This window comes from Palaemon carinicauda, chromosome 19 (genome assembly GCF_036898095.1).
Source record: "Palaemon carinicauda isolate YSFRI2023 chromosome 19, ASM3689809v2, whole genome shotgun sequence".
NCBI lineage: Eukaryota > Metazoa > Arthropoda > Malacostraca > Decapoda > Palaemonidae > Palaemon > Palaemon carinicauda.
In genome coordinates, this window is record NC_090743.1 from 46758807 (window position 1) to 46779088 (window position 20282).

The window sequence follows — 20282 nt, forward strand, 5'->3', positions numbered from 1 at the left end:
TTGGAACCTGGTGGACTTTACCTTCCTTATCACCTTCTTGTCCAAGAGGTCTAGAACATATTCTTCCAGAAGGGGGGTCGATTGCTGGAAGAACCGCTGGAAGATTGGGGGTGGTTGCGTCCAACTCCAGCCTAGACCGTTCTTGATGATGCTGTGTGCCCAGGGATCGAAGGTCCAACGATCCTGGAATTGGCGGAGTCTTCCTCCCACCGGAAGCACTTCATTGCTTCTGGTGTCCCGAGGACTTGTTGCCTCGGCCGCTAGCTCCCTTTCCTCCTCTACCTCTGGAGGGACGACGAGATGCGTCTCTGCTTGCACCCCTGAACGAGCCTCTACCTTTGGCATGAAAGGTAGTGGATGGTTGCTCAAAGGCAGGGGTGAAGACCGGTGACTGTGACAACACCGGTTGGGGGACCAATTGAAAGGTCTGTTGTGGTTGGGCAACCACTTGGGAGGTAGCGGGTCCCGGAAACTGACGTCGTTGCTGACGTTGCTGGGGTTTTGGTTTTTGAGGTTTTCTCTTAGGCTGAGGTCCTTCGTCCTGAGAGGGTTTCCTTTTTCTGGACATGCCCCACTTGTGGAGAAGGTTCCTATTCTCCGTGGCGGCTCTGTCAGTTATTTCCTTGACCAGGTCAGAAGGAAACAGGTGCTTTCCCCAGATGTTGGAGGAAATCAGCCTCCGGGGTTCGTGTTTCACGGTGGCACCGGCAAACACGAATTCACGACAGGCTCTGCGAGCCTTTATGAAGTGGTACAAGTCCTTCATTACTGTCAGTAAGTGGGATTTGGCTAGTACCATGTAGTGATCTGGTACTCTTGTGTCACAGGCCATCACATCCAGTTGGACTTGATGAGAAAGAGATGCCGCAAGCCTCTCCTTCGTGTCTTGTTCCCGGCGAAGGAGGTGATCGTTGAGCTTAGGGAGGTCTTCATTAAACTGACGTCCGGCGACGTCAGGATCGAGCCTTCCCACGACGAAAGTATGCTGAACATCTTTCCAGTGTCGAGCGTCAGGGGGGGTCACGATGGAGAAGGGTCTGCACTCCTCCAGTGCAGGGCAGGGTTTCCCTTCTTCCGCCGCTTTAAGGCATGCAGCTAAGGCCTTTTCCAAGAAAGGAAGAACCGCAGTGTCAGGTGCAACGTACGTAGGATGCTTCTTGCTCAAAGCCGGAAGCTTAGAGCAGGTAAAGCCCCTACTCTTAAATGCAGAGGCTAGCATAGCCTGGGCCTTTGCGAGATCGAACACTATCTCTTCTTTAGGTTCGGTCTCTTCCTTCGAGGCAGGTTCGGAACGAAGCCGGACGTAACAGTCCGGGTAGGCCTCGAAGCTTGGGAAGAACTCCACATCTTCCAACGGGACCGTGCCGATCTTGTCACTAACAAAGATCCTGCCGGTCGCAATAACCATATGCTCTGCATACCTCCACGGGTTGGCATGAGAGCAAGCTGGGAGATCCTTGACCGAAATCTTCTTCGGTTCTCTGGATCCAATCATCGACCTGATGGACTCCTGGTTCTCCTTCAGCCTGTCGTCCATGACGGCTCTAATCAGCTGGATCAGTTCTTGGGTAGAAGAGGAAGGATCCGGAGTTGAGGAGGTAGACGGAACAGACATTTCCGTCGGTGTAGGAGTAGGAGGAGGGATGGACGAGGGAGCAGCTCCAAGCTCCGACTCGGTGTACTCCACCTTGTCTTCGTCCTCTTCGGCTCCTTGAGCCATAAGCGTCTTCTCCGTGTCTTCCGAGACGTCTGAGATCTGTTCATCATCCTCGGAATCTAAGCGACACTCGTGCATGGACTGAGCCATGACCACATCAGGTTCCACCGTAATTTGGACAGTGGGGATCGTATCTTTTGGTACCACTGAGTCAGAGGAGGCCTTAGGGAACAACAGGGACCTCAGTTCTTCGGTGGCCAGGTACGGTCCAGTAGCATTTTTCTGAAAGCCACGCACCCACTTGCGCAGCTTTTCACGAGAAATGTCTCTAACCTCCGCTGAGGGAGGGTTATGGAAGGCCTCAACTAGGTGGGCCTGGCAGACCGTACAATCCAGTGGATTCCAAAACTTCAAGTCCCCTTTCTTGTCTGCACAAGGGGCGTGAGTCCTGCAAGCCGTATGCCCGTAAAACTGCGGGCGTTTCACAGCGCAGAAGGCGAAGTCACACTTCATCTGCTCCTCCTGTGGAAGAAAGAGAAAATGAGTATGGGGGAGTCATAAGAATGGCTCTTAAACTAAGTTAATATTAATCATTAATTTTAACTTAAAGAAGGTGTGATGCATAGAGAATGAAAACAGTAAAGGAGAACATGCTCCATGCATCCCGCCCGGCTGGTTACCACAGGCTTGGTCCTTGGATAATCCAAATGACCGAGATCATTGGATATAGTTTCCTAGAATTCCTAGTATTTTGGAACTCCATGGAAAACCAAGGACAAGATTGGGATCGAATTCATTCGGTTCCCAGTTAAGAGCCAGAAGGCCTCATTAAGGGGTAACTGCTTCTGGCAACCAGCCGCGCTAAGATGCACATAGCCTGCTGGAAATAGAAGAATGCAAAGAGACAGCATGATCACTAATAGAGCAGTACTAGGTACTGATCTTAATAGCGGAAGCAGCTTATCTGTTTGCGATATAGGGCTATCCTAGTCTTATGATAGCTACAGTAAGGGGGTGCAAGTATTCTTGACGCCTCCGGGGCATCCGGCAAGCCGCCGGCATGCCGGAGCTCGCTCCAGCATAGATTCTGGCATTAGAACAGACGATTTTCAAAAGTCAGTTAGATACCAGGATGGCGGCCGCCGGCACAACGGCGGCACGCCGGCAGGAAGCGGCGGCTCCGGCAGTCGGAGGATGCCAGGTTGGTGACTGGGATAAGGATGGTAAAGGCAGTATCGGGTTGCCGGCAGTATATGCCGGCACTCCGGTGATCGACCGGCAAGCGGACGATTAGATAGGAGTAGGAGAGCCGCCGGTGGTAGCCGGCGGCAGCCGGCAGTCCCTCGGTACACGGGGGGCTGGCGGCAAGGGTAGGGAAGTCACCAAGTAGGAGGCAGGTATTGCCGACAGTAGAGGCGGCAAGAGACCGGCACCCAGATAGAAAGAGAGACAGGGGGAGGGGGGAAGGGATGCAGGAAGTACCGTCAGGGTTCCAGACATCCCTCCCCCTCCCTGAGGGGGTGTACCCATGATAGAGGCAGGCTCTAACATCCATGAGCAGGGGTCACTAGGGACCGGGAGCTAGGTAGCCCAAGGGAGGGCTAGGGAACACCCAAGAGGGGGGGGGGGAGACTCCCATATGCAGAACTATACTAGTAACTAACCTTATAGGACACTATGAGGGTATATGTACCAGAGTGGACTGCACAAGGAAGCTCGGGTAGCCCTAATCTTCCACCCTAAGGAGGAGTTGTAGGACAGGGGACAGATGAGTATAAACTAACCTAAGCATAGGCTAGGCTATACAAGAGATAGGTGGGGAGGGAGAAGAGAGAAGTCTTCCCAGGAAGGGTTTCTGTACCAGAGCGGCCACTAAGGGAAGGGAGGACACTCCCTAACCTAAGATCAGGCTGATCGGCTAAAACGGTGCAAGAGTACCGTTTCAGCATGGAACAGAGAAACCTTCCTAACCCGACCTAGAACAGGGCTAAAAGTCCTGAACTAGGCAAGGAAGAAGACATATCGCTATCGCAGGAAAGTCATAGACTATCCTAGCCATAGAGGTAGGCTAGCCTAACCTCACTCTCAGACGCAGCCCTAAAGGGGGTTCATTCCTTTAGGGAGGACAGAGAGGCAATATATACTCTATTAGACAATTAATCCCTTTACTCAGAAAAGGGATCAAGGCTAAATAGAGGGAATGCCAAGGCAGGGGATGAAGGAAGCATATAGGGGTCCTAATATTAGGTTAGGCTAGAAAGAATCACTGACTAGCCTATCCCCTATATGGTCCCTGAAGGCGAAAACATTTGCATCACTGTCAAAAGTATTGTAAAATAATAATGCCACTATCTTCATAACTTAGTCTAGGATCACTAATAAATCATGCATGAACACTTGTATGTAGGCTCCTGGCCTGGGGGCTATAGTAGCCGACTGGTATGAGGTCAATCGATGACCGATAAAAAGCGTCTAAACACGATATAAAAGTTCCTAGCTATGAAGACTAAATAAACTAATGTATTCGATTAGTATATAATGCCGGAAGCGTTGTTGTGGCTAACTAAATAAGACATGCAAAACAACAACGACGCCATAAAATGGCGGGTCCGGTAGAGGCACAGCTCTGCCACAAAACATCAATTATTTCGCAAAATAATATTTACTTTACGGCCAGAGCTTAATTAAACAATACTGGAACCTTGTACTCAACTTTCCAGAAGAAGGCGAGGCTGAAGGTAACGACATAGCGAAGATGCAAAGCGATAAAGATAACACAAGGGAAAATCCGTCTAAGTAGGGCAGCTACTAAACAAAGGATGAAGACGGGCGTGACGTCATCAGAGCAATGGCGTCCGTTTGTTTACGTCTCGAGTATCAGTAGTAGCCACGAGTGAGATTAGCTGTGGAACGGCTCCCAGCTATTCTCAGCCCTTACACACCGAAGCATTAACTCTGTTCGGGGTGAAGATAGCTATGTGGCACGTTCAGACATGCGTGTCCCCTGTTGTATTACGATGTCTTAAAGGGAAACCTTTGAGATACTCGCTCCAGAAGTTAGAATTCTGTGATAACCTGTGGTTAAATTCTCTGGGAATATCTTAGTAGTCTTATACCCAAGGAAGCTACCAAACAGGAACCTTCCATCAGGACGCCATGGCTTGAGCCCAAAAAGACTATAGATTTGATACATTTTGTAGTGCTTGACTCGCGAACTTTGAACAGCCTCGTGGATACAGAAAATTTATTTTCGAAAAATAGCGATCGTGGAAAAGGGGAATCGTGTAATTCGAACACGCTTAATTCGGGACCCTACTGTACTTTTATGACTCCTAATTCAGCCATCTCCTTCTTTAGGTTCATATTTGACAAAGGCCTAGCAGCTAGCACTATAACCACCATCAAGTCAGCTTTGAAGAAGGTCTTCCTTGTTGGGTTTAACATTAACCTAGCAGATTCCTATTTCTCATCTATTCCAAAAGCATGTGCTAGGCTTCGACCTTCGGTTCATCCACAAAAGGTCTCTTGGTCTCTGAACGATGTCCTCAAACTTGCGTCAGACACGGACAATGAATCCTGCTCCTATATCACTCTTCTTAGGGAGACTTTATTTCTAACGGCTTTGGCCTCGGGTGCTAGAATCTCAGAACTAGCAGCTCTCTCACGAAACTCAGAAAACATAGATTTCCTCCCTTTAGGTGAAGTACTTCTTTCTCCAGACAGAGCTTTCCTAGCTAAAAATGAGGACCCACAAAATAGGTGGTCCCCTTGGAAGATTATTCCTCTTCTCCAAGATACTTCTCTGTGTCCAGTCACTACTCTCAGGGCCTTTTTAGCTAGAAATGCCACCCACTCGTCTGGCTCCTTGTTTATCAGGGAACAAGGAGGTACTATTTCCATTCAAGGCATTAGGCAACAAATCCTATACTTCATTAAACAAGCTAATCCGGAATCATTTCCCCATGCTCATGATATCCGGTCAGTAGCTACCTCCATCAATTATTTCCAAAATATGGATTTTGATGACCTTAAAAAGTACACGGGTTGGAAATCTCCTAAGGTTTTCAAACCCCACTATCTAAAGAACTTACAGGCCCTTAAATACCCAACGGTTGCAGCTGGGAGCCTCATCTCTCCCCATTAATCTCTTGTTCTTCCTTTCATCCATCTCTCCTCTTCTCCCTCCTACCTGCCACTCGCACCACGTCGCCGCTCTCTTTGGTGGTTCGTTAGCCCTAAGTTTATTACATGTTTAGTTCTTATGGTTATTAACTGTTATTGTGTTTACCGTAACTTTAGTGTTGGGTTATTCTTAGCCATGTCAGTTTTGTTGCATATTGTGCTCTGATACTCAGATGCTTCCTTGTTATCATGTTTATTTAGCCTTACGTTCACTATATCCTTTGGCTAGTTTGTAATTTATGCTTACTTACCTTAATATAATATATTATTTTCCTTACATGGTGTTTATCTCTCTCCTCATTAGGTTACTATTTATTATTGGGCTTGGAAGGCATTCTCTGGTACATTTTCACCGGCCGTCACAGGTCGACCCAGAAAAGGGATTTTGACGAAGGAAAAATCTATTTCTGGGGAGAGACCTGTGACGCCCGGTGAAACCCTTCCCTGTTATATTGTATGATCCCACCCTTTCCTTTCCAAGCCATCATGTTCAATACAGAAGGATGTTTTTCAGATGGCGCTCGCGTCGGGCGTCGGTGGTGTGGCTCGGGTAGCGTAGCTGGTGCCTCTGTATCGGCCCATCCCTTTTGACGGAGGAATTAGCTAAATGGAAGACAGCCTGTGAATAGTGGTTTTCACGCGGCCCTGCTTTACACACGACACCCACAAGGTGCTCGCGCGAGGGTAGTAACCTCTGCATTCCATGCTTTTATCTTTCTCTGGTATATTTGGAAGGTTTATATCAGAAAAGTGTAAAGAAGGACCCTTTTCACCGGGCGTCACAGGTCTCTCCCCAGAAATAGATTTTTCCTTCGTCAAAATTCCTTTATTGGTTGTGAACTAAGCCTTTGAAGAATGGTACCAAAATACAGGAAGGTTATGCATAATCCCACAAAGAGACAGTGGCAGCTTCAGTGTGTAGCTCTATAGTGAGTTTCAGCTTGCAGGCGCCTGAAACATTTGTACAACATATAACTGAATGGCATCCCATCTCCAGCACCGGTCCATAGAACCAAAATTTCATAAATCCAAATTCCTCAAATTTGAGTCCTTGGTAAAACAGCAGATAGTTGTTATATACCTGTAATAAAATTTCATTTAAAACAACTGTCCCAATATAAGCTTGTTAATTTACTAAAGAAATAAGAGCAACTTTAATGTCTACAACTGTTTTTATACATTAGTAAAATATACATCATAAAAAATACTTTTACAATGGAACTATTTATTTTGCATCATTCACATTCAAATCAAAATGTCTTTTATGATCTATGGTTACATCATAAGCTGAAGGAAGAATTAAAATAGACTAGCACAAATATATGACAAAATATTCCATAAATAATAGAATCGCCATTAAATCTAATAAAAATTTTCTTCAAAAATATGTATTTAATATTTAAATATCTCAAATAAAAGGATAACTGCTTTTGCCGGCCGGAATGCCAATATATAGGGGTATAGGAAGAAAAACACAAAATCCTGAAAAAATTCACTGAGCTTCATATGGCAATGGAGAGTGCGTATAAGAAATATTTGGTCAAAATTCCTCTTACTTTCATAGTTACAGGGTAATTAGTAGGAGTAGCTCAATAAACAATAAACATTGTTCCCTACAAGAAAATGCAGCATTTCTTCTGATATCGTAAATTTTTATAATTATTATATTTCAATGTAAAAGAAATTGTGAACAATAGCATCTGTATAACTTCCACGAGTCGCAGACTATTGAAAATTATACCCTTCGCCCCTCATTCCTACCACAAACCTGAGAGAGAGTACATGCCTGAGTTTGACCTCTGACATTCACTCATTTTTATGTTTGTTTTTCTCGTTTTGCTGCAAGAATTCTATTATTTCAAAGAGGAAAAGACAACTTCAACATTTTTCTATAAGGATAAAGAAAATTCGCTCTATTAAGAGTTCAGAAAAGAGAGAGAGATTGTCTGGATAGAAAAGCGACGGCCTTGCCTAACACGATCAAAAGAAGCAAGATACTGAGCAAAAGGATCTTCGTCTATGAGTAAATTATGATAAATAACTTTATTTTTGTTTATCAATATCCAAAAAGGAACATAAAATTCATAATAAGATTGATATTCTCTTTGTAAAAATACAAAGAAAAACTTTGAACGCCCTATGACATTCACTCATTTTTCGTTTGTTTTTCTCTTTTTCGACAAGAATTTCATCATTTCAAAGAGGAAAAGACAATTTCAACATCTTGCTTACATAAGGAAGAAGAAAATTTGCTCTAAGAGTTCAGAGGAGGGTAATATTGGTAGTGCTGAGAGAGAGAGAGAGAGAGAGAGAGAGAGAGAGAGAGAGAGAGAGAGAGAGAGAAAGTGTTGTGGATAGAGGAGCGGCCGCCTTGTCTCACAGGAGCCAAATGAATTAAGCAAGACATTAAGCAAAAGCATCTTCTAATTATGATTAAATTATGATAAATAACTTTGTTTTCTTTTATTAATACCCAAAAAAGAACAAAATTCATAATAATCGTGATTTATTAATATTGTCTTTGTAAAAATACAAAGAAAAACTTTGAATGCCTGTATCTCACAACTATACTTATTGACCTTCAAATTCAATAGTCTCCCTTAGTTTTATAGATATAGCATTGAAATTTGGCATATAAATTAGAAATAAATTTTAAAAAATATAATATGAAGCCCCTTTTTTTCATTTTTTTTTTCTTAATTTTTTTCCCTGATTTTTAGGGTTTATTTTTTTACCATGATGAAAACATTCATATCTGGCAAAAAAATTACTTTTAGAAAAAAAAAAAATCATATTATTGGAGGTCTATATAGGGTAGTAATCCCAGATCTTCTTAATAATTATCAAGGGATGAGATATTATTTGAAAAACACTAATTTTCAGGATAAATCACCCTGACGTTGCAAAACCGAAGGTCAGAGGCAAAACTCTTATGCTGTTTGGAGATGTCCTAAGTCACCTTATTAAGTGGTATGAATATCGAAGTCCTGTCATTAAAAATTGGCATTAGCTGACCGGCCCCCCTAAGGTAATGCAGCTATAACTGCTGTAAAATCATTTACAAAATACACCAAGATTCTAATTGTTTAAATATATTACAGGTACATAAATTCAGGCACATATTAAACATTAACTCCTATATTCAACGAAAGCTAATTTACCATTATATGATTACAAAAAATTAGGCTACTGTATCTTGAAAAGATCAAATCACAACCATTATATTGCACTGCATAGTAATAAAGTTTTCTGGACAGACTTCAACATCAACATCTCTTTAGCACAGAAATTACTCAAATCTCGGTAGCTATTTCTTCCCTTACCAATTATTATATGGCATGCACTATTATCAACAAATGACACAAATTACAACTCAAAAGTAACAATTCTTTTAAATAAAATTATTTCAATAGATATTGAAGGTCATTGCCGTTCTATCTCCGTGAGGGACAGATTGGATCACATATTCTAAATGAAAAAAATCTAAGATTACCATAACAGGTAATTTACACTCGCTTCCCAATAAAGCTCCCCTAACCACTCCTTCCTTATGGTAGTAACCTGTACTAGGAAGAAGGAAATACCTACCATAAAACTACAGTACTGCACCTCAATTCTAGATAAACTAAATAGCCTTAAATTTCTTGCTATGAACCATTATACTCATAATGGCCTACTATGAAGTATGGTAGGTACACCCTGTGACAGAAGTAGATACATCCCATGAGAAGGCTAAATCCTTCCTATATAGTTTATTTCAATTACTTAATAGTCAACTCAAATTTAGGAGATATGCCTTATCAATAAACAAAAAACTAACAGCCATATCAAATATATACCAAGGATGGAAGGGTAGAATATTCTTTAACAAACTAGGCCAGTCTGAACTCTTCCACCCACTAAAGAAAATGAACAGCTAGAACTGAGATAGCCATACAGTTACCAGAGCACCACCTTACTGAGGCAATAGCCATGCATATAGGTAAGGTATCATTGGGGACTAGATGTAGTATTCCTGGCAAGGAAATTTTAGATTTTTCTTTCAAGTCTAAGAAATCGAATCTGTCCCTTAAATGGGAACTAGATGTAGTATTCCTGGCAAGAAAATTTTGGACTTTATTTTCAAGTCTATGAGGTCAAATCTGTCCCCCCCCCTGGACTGGAAGAAGGTTCATTAAAATAATAACACATTTAAAGTGGAATTTACAATGAAGGAATATGATTATCATTCAAAAAAAGAAAAATGAAAAATAGGTAACTGTTACCTAGTATAATAACATTTAAATCTATACTTAACTCATCATTTTAGAAACAATCACTTTGCCTGTCATTAATTACAACACTATGCATAGTTAAAATTAGTTTGACATTAGAATTTTCTGGGACAGTAGAGTACATGTACATTATTAGTATATAATTTGCATAAATGCTGTACAATGAAGGTCCTCAATATACAAACATTCGGAGGTACTGTACAAACAAATCCAATTGAAAATATAAATCTCAGATATACTGTAGTATCAAAGGCTCATAATGAAATACTGTAATATAACAATATTATATATAGGTAATTCAATGCGGTAAACAAGACAACATATGCAATATAAAACGGGACTATTTGTCGACCTTTGCAGCTGAAAATTGTAGCCATGAGAGTTGGGTGAAGCCTACCTTAGGCTGTGATTTAACCTACAAACTTAATGGGTTCCAAGGAGTTGTTTGTAAGTTGAGGACTTTCTGTACTATCAAAACATGAGAAAAAGAAATTATACATGAAAAAGTATAATTAATTTACTAATTATTGAATCAAAATCTCAAGTTAGAGACGACTGGTGAAATCTAATCAAGGCCCTTTGCGTCAATAGGTGTAGATGATGATGACGACTAAGCATGACTAAGTATTGACAGCATTTTAAGATGAAAATCCTTAATTCTCATGAAGTAACCATGATTTTACTCTTCACAAAGTAAGACTGGCTCATAATACATTTTATCAATATAACTACTGGACAAGCAATGTTTTTACAAATACATATACAGTACTTTATATATTCTTTTGTGGCTTGAAATGCACAACCAAGCTTTGTACGACATTTAACTGGAACGGTTTACTGGAAGCTTTCTAAATTACAAAACACTCTACAAAGTATGTGTATATATACACACATGACCTGGTAAATGAATGTGAACTTTCTTCATAAATTTGCTACCATACGTGACAATTGTACAAAACTAACATAAAAAAACATAATTAGATGAAATTCCTTCTATACAGTGTTTAAACTTTAAACACACTTCATGATTACGGACTGTTTGCTTATAAATATGTTATTTTCATTAGTAAAATAAATTTTTGAATATACTTACCCGATAATCATGTAGCTGTCAACTCTGTTGCCGACAGAAATCTACGGTCGGGATACGCCAGCGATCGCTATACAGGTGGGGGCGAACACCACAGCGCCATCTGTGGTCAGGTACTCCAGTACTTCTTGTCAACACCACCTCAATTTTTTCCTCGGTCCACTGGTTCTCTATGGGGAGGAAGGGTGGGTCAATTAAATCATGATTATCGGGTAAGTATATTCAAAAATTTATTTTACTAATGAAAATAACATTTTTCAATATTAATCTTACCCGATAATCATGTAGCTGATTCACACCCAGGGTGGTGGGTGGAGACCAGCATACATGTTAACAAAGAAGCTAAGTATCCCGTATTTTATTTTATTAGTTATTCAAAAATAACATAAAATAAATAAGTACCTGGTAAGGAAGACGACTTGAACCATTACTCTGCCTTTATTAAGTACGTCTTTCTTACTGAGCGTAGCGGTCCTCTTAGGATGCTGAACGACTCTTAGGTGCTGAAGTATAAAGGGCTGCAACCCATACTAAAGGACCTCATCACAACCTTTAACCTCGGCGCTTCTCAAGAAAGAATTGACCACCCGCCAAATCAACAAGGATGTGGAAGGCTTCTTAGCCGACCGTACAACCCATAAAAAGTATTCAAGAGAAAGGTTAAAAAGGTTATGGGATTATGGGAATGTAGTGGCTGAGCCCCAGCCTACTACTGCATTCGTCGCTACGAATGGTCCCAGGGTGTAGCAGTTCTCGTAAAGAGACTGGACATCTTTGAGATAGAATGATGCGAACACTGACTTGCTTCTCCAATAGGTTGCATCCATAACACTGCAGAGAACGGTTCTGTTTGAGGGCCACTGAAGTAGCCACAGCTCTCACTTCATGTGTCCTTACCTTCAGCAAAGCAAGGTCTTCTTCCTTGAGATGAGAATGTGCTTCCCTAATCAGGAGCCTGAATAGGTAAGAAACTGAGTTCTTAGACCTTGGAAGAGAAGGCTTCTTGATAGCACACCATAAGGCTTCTGATTGTCCTCGTAAAGGTTATGACCTTTTTAGATAGTACCTAAGAGCTCTAACTGGGCAAAGTACTCTCTCCAGTTCGTCCCCCACCAAGTTGGACAGGCTTGGGATCTCGAACGACTTAGGCCAAGGACGTGAAGGAAGCTCGTTTTAGCAAAAAACCGAGCTGCAAGGAACATGTAGCCGTTTCAGATGTGAAAACTATGTTCCTGCTGAAGGCGTGGATCTCACTTACTCTTTTAGCTGTTGTCAAGCACACGAGGAAAAGAGTTTTTAATGTGAGGTCCTTAAAAGAGGCTGATTGGAGAGGTTCAAATCTTGATGACATAAGGAACCTTAGGACCACGTCTAGATTCCAGCCTGGAGTGGACAACCGACGTTCCTTTGAGGTCTTAAAAGACCTAAGGAGGTCCTGTAGATCTTTGTTGGTGGAAAGATCCAAGCCTCTGTGGCGGAAAACCGCTGCCAACATACTTCTGTAACCCTAAATCGTAGGAGCTGAAAGGGATCTTACGTTCCTTAGATGTAACAGGAAGTCAGCAATCTGGGTTACAGTGGTACTGGATGAGGAAACTGCATTGGCCTTGTACCAGCTTCGGAAGACTTCCCCTTTAGACTGATAGACTCTGAGAGTGGATGTCCTCCTTGCTCTGGCAATCGCTCTGGCTGCCTCCTTCGAAAAGCCCCTAGCTCTTGAGAGTCTTTCGAAAGTCTGAAGGCAGTCAGACGAAGAGCGTGGAGGTTTGGATGTACAGTGATACCTCGGTAGTCGAACGACTCTATACTCGAACAATTCGGAGTTCGACCAAAATTTTCGAGAAATTTTTGCTGCGGTGCTCGACCAAAAATTCGGTACTCGACCAGCCGAACACGTGACGACCGCATGGGCTTTGTGATGATCGCGCCATCTCGGCCACTCTCGCTTGTTCGGGAAGCATCAGTTCTCTCGAGAGCGTCACTCAGACAACGCGCGATCAGCATTCGTTGTGATTTAGTGATTTTCAGTGCTTTTAATTGCTTTTTTAGCTTTCATAATGAGTCCCAAGAAAGTAATGAGTGTTAAGGGGAAGGAGAAGAGGAAAACAGTGCGAACAACGATCGAGTTGAAGAAGGAAATTATAGCGAAATATGAGAATGGTGTACGAGTGTCCGATTTAGCGGTAGAATACGGAATGGCGAAGTCGACCATTTCTACGTTTTTAAAGCATAAAGAAATGATTAAGAAGGCGAATGTTGCAACGGGAGTTACGGCGGTAACTAAGCAAAGGCCACAAGTGATTGAGGAGATGGAAAAGTTGCTTTTAATATTTATTAAAGAAAAACAGTTGGCCGGGGAAAGTGTTAGTGAAGCGTTCATTTGTGAAAAAGCGTTGCATATCTATGAAGAATTAGTGAAGAAAAGTCCGAGTACCAGTGAAAGTGATTCATTTACATTTAAAGCGAGCAGGGGTTGGTTTGAAAAGTTTCGTAATAGAACAGGTATTCATCGTGTTACTAGGCATGGGGAGGCAGCTAGTTCGGATCAAATTGCAGCCGATAAATACGTGGGGGAATTCGATCGGTACATAAATGAACAAAATTTGATCGCACAACAAGTCTTTAATTGTGATGAGACTGGGTTATTTTGGAAGAAAATGCCAGCCAATACGTACATTACCAAGGACGAGACGAAGATGCCAGGTCACAAGCCAATGAAAGATAGGCTAACATTGTTGCTGTGTGCAAATGCAAGTGGCGATTGCAAGATCAAACCCTTGTTAGTGTACCACTCGGACAACCCCCGGGTGTTCAAACGAAATAATATTTGTAAAAGTGCACTACCAGTTATGTGGCGCTCGAACACTAAATCTTGGGTCACAAGACAATTCTTTACTGAGTGGATAAACGAAGTGTTTGCCCCCCAGGTTAAGGCTTACCTCATTGAAAAGAGCTTGCCAATGAAATGTCTTCTGGTTATGGACAATGCTCCTGCACATCCTCCAGGTCTCGAGGATGACTTGAAAGAAGAATACAGCTTTATCAAAATCAAATTCTTGCCCCCCAATACTACTCCCATACTCCAGCCCATGGACCAACAGGTCATTTCAAACTTCAAAAAACTCTATACCAAGGCCCTTTTCAGAAAGTGTTTTGAAGTGACCAGTGACACGAAGTTGACCCTAAAGGAATTCTGGAAGGAACACTTCAGCATCCTCAACTCTGTTAACATGATTGACCAAGCTTGGCGAGGTGTGACCTATAGGACATTGAACTCTGCCTGGCGTAAGCTGTGGCCATCATGTGTCACAGAGAGGGAGTTTGAAGGTTTCCAACCAGAGGCGGGTCCAAGCACTGCTACCCCTGTAATTTCTGATGACACTGATGTCGTTGAGGAAATTGTTGTCATGGGCAGGAGTTTGGGGCTTGAGGTCGACAAGGATGATATTGATGAGCTTGTAGAAAGCCATTCTACCGAGTTGACTGTGGAGGAATTGTTGCACCTGCAACAACAACAGCAGCAGGATCTGATTGTGGAGCAGGAATCTTCAGAAGAGGATGAGGTAAGGGAGGATGTTCCAAGTTCTCTCATCAATGAAATTTGTTCCAAGTGGGCAGATGTGCAGGCTTTTGCTGAAAAATACCACCCAGAAATTGCAGTAGCAAACCGGGCAGTGCATATGTTTAATGATAGTGTCATGTATCATTTTCGAAGAATACTGCAGAGGAGGAAGAAACAATTAACAATAGACCAGTTTTTCACAAAAGAAAAGAAAGCTGCTACATCAAAGCCTGTTTCTCCTCCAAAGAAGAGACAAAGAAGAGAAGAAACCCCTGAAATAGATCTGCCCACCCTTTCATTGGAGAGAGAAACAACTCCTGAAGGAGAACTACCCCGCCACATCATGGAAGGGGACTCTCCTTCCAAGCAGTAACCTCCCCCTTCCATCCTCTCCACATCCATCCCTGTATGCCATCGAACCGCTGCTCAAAGGTATGTTCACTACAGTACAGAAAATGGTTTAAAATTGTTTTATTTTAGTACAGTAAATGGTTTAAAATTGTTTTATAGGATTTTCTGACCAATTTCATACACATTTAGATAATTATTGTTGTTTAGGTACACGTTTTATTAATATTTTGGGCCTGTTCGAGTGCTTGGGAACGGAATAGAATATATACCATTATTTCTTATGGGGAAAAAAAATTCGGTACTCGAACAAATCGGAGGTCGAACACGGATCTCGAACGGATTATGGTCGAGTACCGAGGTATCACTGTACCTTCTTTACGTGAGGTAGACGTAGAAGGTCCACTCCTAGAGGAAGAGTCCTGGGAATGTCGACCAGCCATTGCAGTACCTCTATGAACCATTCTCTCGCGGGCCAGAGCGGAGCCAACCAACGTCAGCCGTGTCCCTTTGCGAGAGGCGAACTTCTGAAGTACCCTGTTGACAATCTTGAACGGCGGGAATGCATACAGGTCGAGATGGGACCAATCCAGCAGAAAAGCATCCACGTGAACTGCTGCTGGGTCTGGAATCGGAGAACAATACAACGAGAGCCTCTAGGTTATCGAGGTAGCGAACAGATCTATGGTTGGCTGACCCCACAGGGCCCAAAGTCTGCTGCAAACATTCTTGTGAAGGGTCCACTCTGTGGGGATGACCTGACCCTTCCGGCTAAGGCGATCTGCCATGACATTCATATCGCCCTGAATGAACCTCGTTACCAGCGTGAGCTTTCGATCTTTTAACCAGATGAGGAGGTCCCTTGCGATCTAGAACAACTTCCACGAATGAGTCCCTCCCTGCTTGGAGATGTAAGCCAAGGCTGTGGTGTTGTCAGAGTCCACCTCCACCACCTTGTTAAGCTGGAGGGACTTGAAGTTTATCAAGGCCAGATGAACCGCCAACAGCTCCTTGCAATAGATGTGAAGTGTCCTTAGCTCCTGATTCCATGTTCCCGAGCATTCCTGTCCGTCCAAAGTCGCACCCCAGCCCGTGTCTGATGCGTCAGAGAAGAGACGGCGGTCGGGTTTCTGAACAGCCAAAGGTAGACTTCCTTGAGAAGAAAGCTGTTCTTTCACCACGTGAGAGTAGACCTCCTCTCTTCGGAAACAGGAACTGAGATCGTCTCTAGCGTCATGTCCTTTATCCAGTGAGCCGCTAGATGATACTGAAGGGGGGGAGGTGGGGTCTCCCTAACTTGATGAACAGGGCCAGCGATGAAAGTGTCCCTGTTAGACTCATCCACTACCTGACTGAGCATCGGTTCCTTCTCAGCATGCTCTGGATGCAATCTAGGGCTTAGTATATCTTTGGGGCCGACGGAAAAGCCCGAAAAGCTCGACTCTGAAGATCCATACCCAGGTAGACAATGGTCTGGGATGGGACGAGCTGGGACTCCTCAAAATTGACCAGGAGGCCCAGTTCCTTGGTCAGATCCATAGTCCATCTGAGAATCTCCAGACAGCGACGACTTGTGGGAGCTCTTAAAAGCTAGTCGTCTGACGGAGCCGGACACAAGATCATGGTACTGCTGCACAGTCTGTGAACTGTCAACCATGGGGAAGCGAGGAAGTACAGTGACAACCCGAAGCTGTCTAGACTGTCTGGGTCGTACAGACAACTCCTTATCGGGTTGCTGAGGTTGCCGCACTGCGTCACAACAAGTCACTTCTGCTGGTTGTTGAACGTCTTCCCAGTGACACACTGACTCCGTAAACAAAAAATCCTCTAACAAGGACTAAGCTTGGACTGCATGTCTTGCAACACAGCTCAAGGTCTATGGGAGCAGGTGTGGTAACAGACGGGGTTAGCGACTGAAGTGGAACCATTACCCTCCCTGGAAGCATGCTATGCTTAAATAAAAGTCCATAGGAGGCTAAGCAGCTAAAGGCTCCTCTCCAAATGACAGAGTCCTCAAGGGAAAATCAGAAGGAGGGAGAATAGCACTTTCTCATCTACAGGAACCATATCCGAGAAAAGCTAAGTTCTCTCAGTGAGGGTGTCACTGGTGCAAAAGCAGCAGACTAGAAGGCAACGTTATGAAACTGCTTGACAGTCTAGTGAGTTGGCAACAACCAAAGATGTGTGACTGAGAAGCATGCGGTAAGGTATGCAGAGCATGCTGTATGCAGAGCATGCTGTATGTAGAGCATGCTGTAAGGTAAGCAGAGCATGTTGCATGGCGTGCGGCTTATGCTGCATGGGATGAGGCTCATGCTGCATGGGATGAGGCTCATGCTGCATGGTATGAGACTCATGCTGCATGGGATGAGGCTCAAGCTGCAAGGGATGAGGCTTATGCCGCATGCGTTGAGGAGGATGCCACATAGTATGAGGCTCCTGCCTCATGGGTTGAGGCGGTTGCCGCATAGCATGAGGCTCCTGCCTCATGGTTTGAGGAGGATGCCGCATAGCATGAGGCTCCTCATAAGCATGAGGCTGCCTCATGGGTAGAGGAGGATGTCGCATAGCATGAGGCTCCTGCCTCACGGGTTGAGGAGGATGCCGCATAGCATGAGGCTCCTGCCTCATGGTTTGAGGAGGATGCCGCATAGCATGAGGCTCCTGTGAGGTTCCTGCCTCAAGAGTTGCGTCTGCCTCAAGGGTTGAGGAGGTAGCTGCGCAGAGAGAGGCTCATGCTGTGAAGAATGCGGTTGCTGCATGCGTTGAGGCGGCTGCCTCATAGCATGAGGTTCCTCAAGAGTTGAGGTTCTTGCCTCAAGAGTGGAGGTGGCTGCCGCAAGAGTTGAGGTTGCTGCCTCAAGGATGGTGGAGGTTGCCGCAACGCAAGAGGTTGCTGCATAGCGCTGGTATCTGGCAACTCCCAATGCGGCAGCTCACGCGTGGAGGTAGGTTGAGGAACCTCAACATCATACGTCTGGCAGGGTGGACTGTGCAGAGGTGGAGTTGAGGTTGCTGCCTCGAGGATGGTGGAGGTTGTCGCACCCAAGAGGTTGCTGCCTCGAGGATGGAGGAGGTAGTCGCAACGCATGAGGCTCCTACCTCAAGGGTAGAGGAGGTTGCTGCAAAGCATAAGGCTCCTGCCTCAAGTGTTGAGGAGGTTGCCGCGTGGCAAGAGGCTCCTGCCTCAAGGAAAGTGGAGGTTGCTGCACAGAGCTGGTATCTGGCAACTCCCAATGCGGCAGCTCACGCATGGAGGTAGCTTGAGGAACCTCAACATCATACGTCTGCGTAGAGGTGGAGGAGCGCTCGCAGGAGGAGGTGTGTTAACCTTCTCTGCCTGAAACTCCTGCATCAACACCGCAAGCTGAGACTGCATTGTCAGCAGCATAGACCACTAGAGTTTAAGAAAGACAACAACAAACGGAGCTACTGTCCGTTGAAACTGAGGGTCTAAAACAGCTGGTGCGGCAACAGACGGAGTTACTGTCTGTTGCGATACCACCTTGCCTCTCTGGGAGGTGTGCAGTTGTCGTACTGCAGCAAGTCCGAACTGACCCAGTGCTAATGGCACCACCTAGGAGTTGGACTTGCGCGGAAGGGACCGACTTGCACTTAAAAGCTGCAAGATTTGGTCCATGGTTTCTGCGAGAAACCTCTTCCGCAGACGAGGAATAAATGGGCTCTCTCGTCTTTGTGTGGGTGGGGTGATCACGTCGGCTACGTGAGTTGGTTACACCCGAAACCACGGAGGGAAACGTCTGTTCGTCGATCAAGGCCTGCTGAACCCATAAGTCCTTCGACATTACTTCTCCCCTGGGCTTGGGAGCTTGTAAGAGGTCCCAGACTAGGCGAACAACTGGCACGAACAGACGAACCCTCGAACGCAACACTGTAACACTTAGCGCTTATCACTTTATCACTTTTGATTTTCTGTTTGCACTTATTTCACTGAACTCGAAACTTTAAGTGGTTTGTACCTGAAACACGCAATTCTATCCTTCATTAAAAGTTAGTAATTGCGAAAACAGTATTACAATGTAACAGAAAAACATAATGAAAGATAAATAATTCAGTGGCTGGAAAAGAGACTAAACACTAGATCAAATAAACTACGTTTAAAATCTCTCACCGCATAAAGCCTGAGAACAAGAATAAAACTCTAGAAACGTTTACCTTCTTCCCCTAAAGAGACTAGGGAGAAGAGCAAAAACGATAACAACGTTACCCGCTTGAACGAAACGTTTATCCTCCTCTCTCTCCCTCCGTCTCTATCTCTCTCTCTCTCTCTCTTGACTTAGCACCTGAGAGAAGAGCCCAATTATATATATCGTTAAAACATATTATTGTTAAAGGAAAAAAACTGAAAGGTTTCCCAAATAAAAAGTTCCTTTATTAGAATTAAAACCATTTAAGCTAAGAAAGAATGAACAAAACGCTAGAATCGGTTTACTCTTACTGCAACGTGACACCGTGATAGACTCTCTCTCTATCGTAACGATAGAGCGCAAGTTGAACGTTCTGAACGTCAACAACTGCAGAGACAAAACAAAACGTTAGTTCAACTTTGAAAACAGTACAAGACTATCAAAGAAATTCTTTCAAAAACATTAAAATAGCATAATATGTTAACAGGTAAAAACGAAATGACGGGCTCAATGTTAATTAACTTCGGTTCCAAGAAAAGACCGCCTACTATTAGGAAAGGTCGAATATAAACAAATATAAAAATTAATTTTAATAAGTTTATAATAAAAGGAAGTTAATCAAAGAGGCCTATAAAAGGCGGAGAGATATAAAATAAATCTATAACTTTGTTAAGCAAAATTAAGAGAGTCTATACTCTCTTCGACACCAACACTTCCGTCTAAGGGAAGGGTCGGCCATTTAAAAGTGAAAGAGAGTTCATACTCTCTTCGTACCAAAATTAAATCAAAAATTAAATCAAATTAATTCCAAAAACTTGCTAAGCTAATGATATAGCTTCCTGAATAGCGAAGGCTAAACTCTAGAGCAAATACATCACCAAATCGTGAGCAATAACTCCAGAATCAACAGCGTATCCATGTAGGTCTAGCCGGAGGCACGACAGAGGAAAAATTGAGGTGGTGTTGACAAGAAGTACTGGAGTACCTGACCACAGATGGCGCTGTGGTGTTCGCCCCCACC

General features: G+C 43.7%; 1 protein-coding gene across 1 annotated transcript in view; it reads right to left on the reverse strand.

Moving 5' to 3' along the window:
• Positions 1-6746: 6746 nt before the first annotated feature.
• Positions 6747-20282, reverse strand: part of LOC137658621 (transmembrane protein 107-like) — a 99443-nt gene continuing 85907 nt past the window's right edge. The window contains exon 6 of the mRNA XM_068393545.1: positions 6747-6920. The gene's annotated coding sequence lies outside the window, so the exon portion shown is untranslated. The remainder of the gene's footprint in view (positions 6921-20282) is intronic.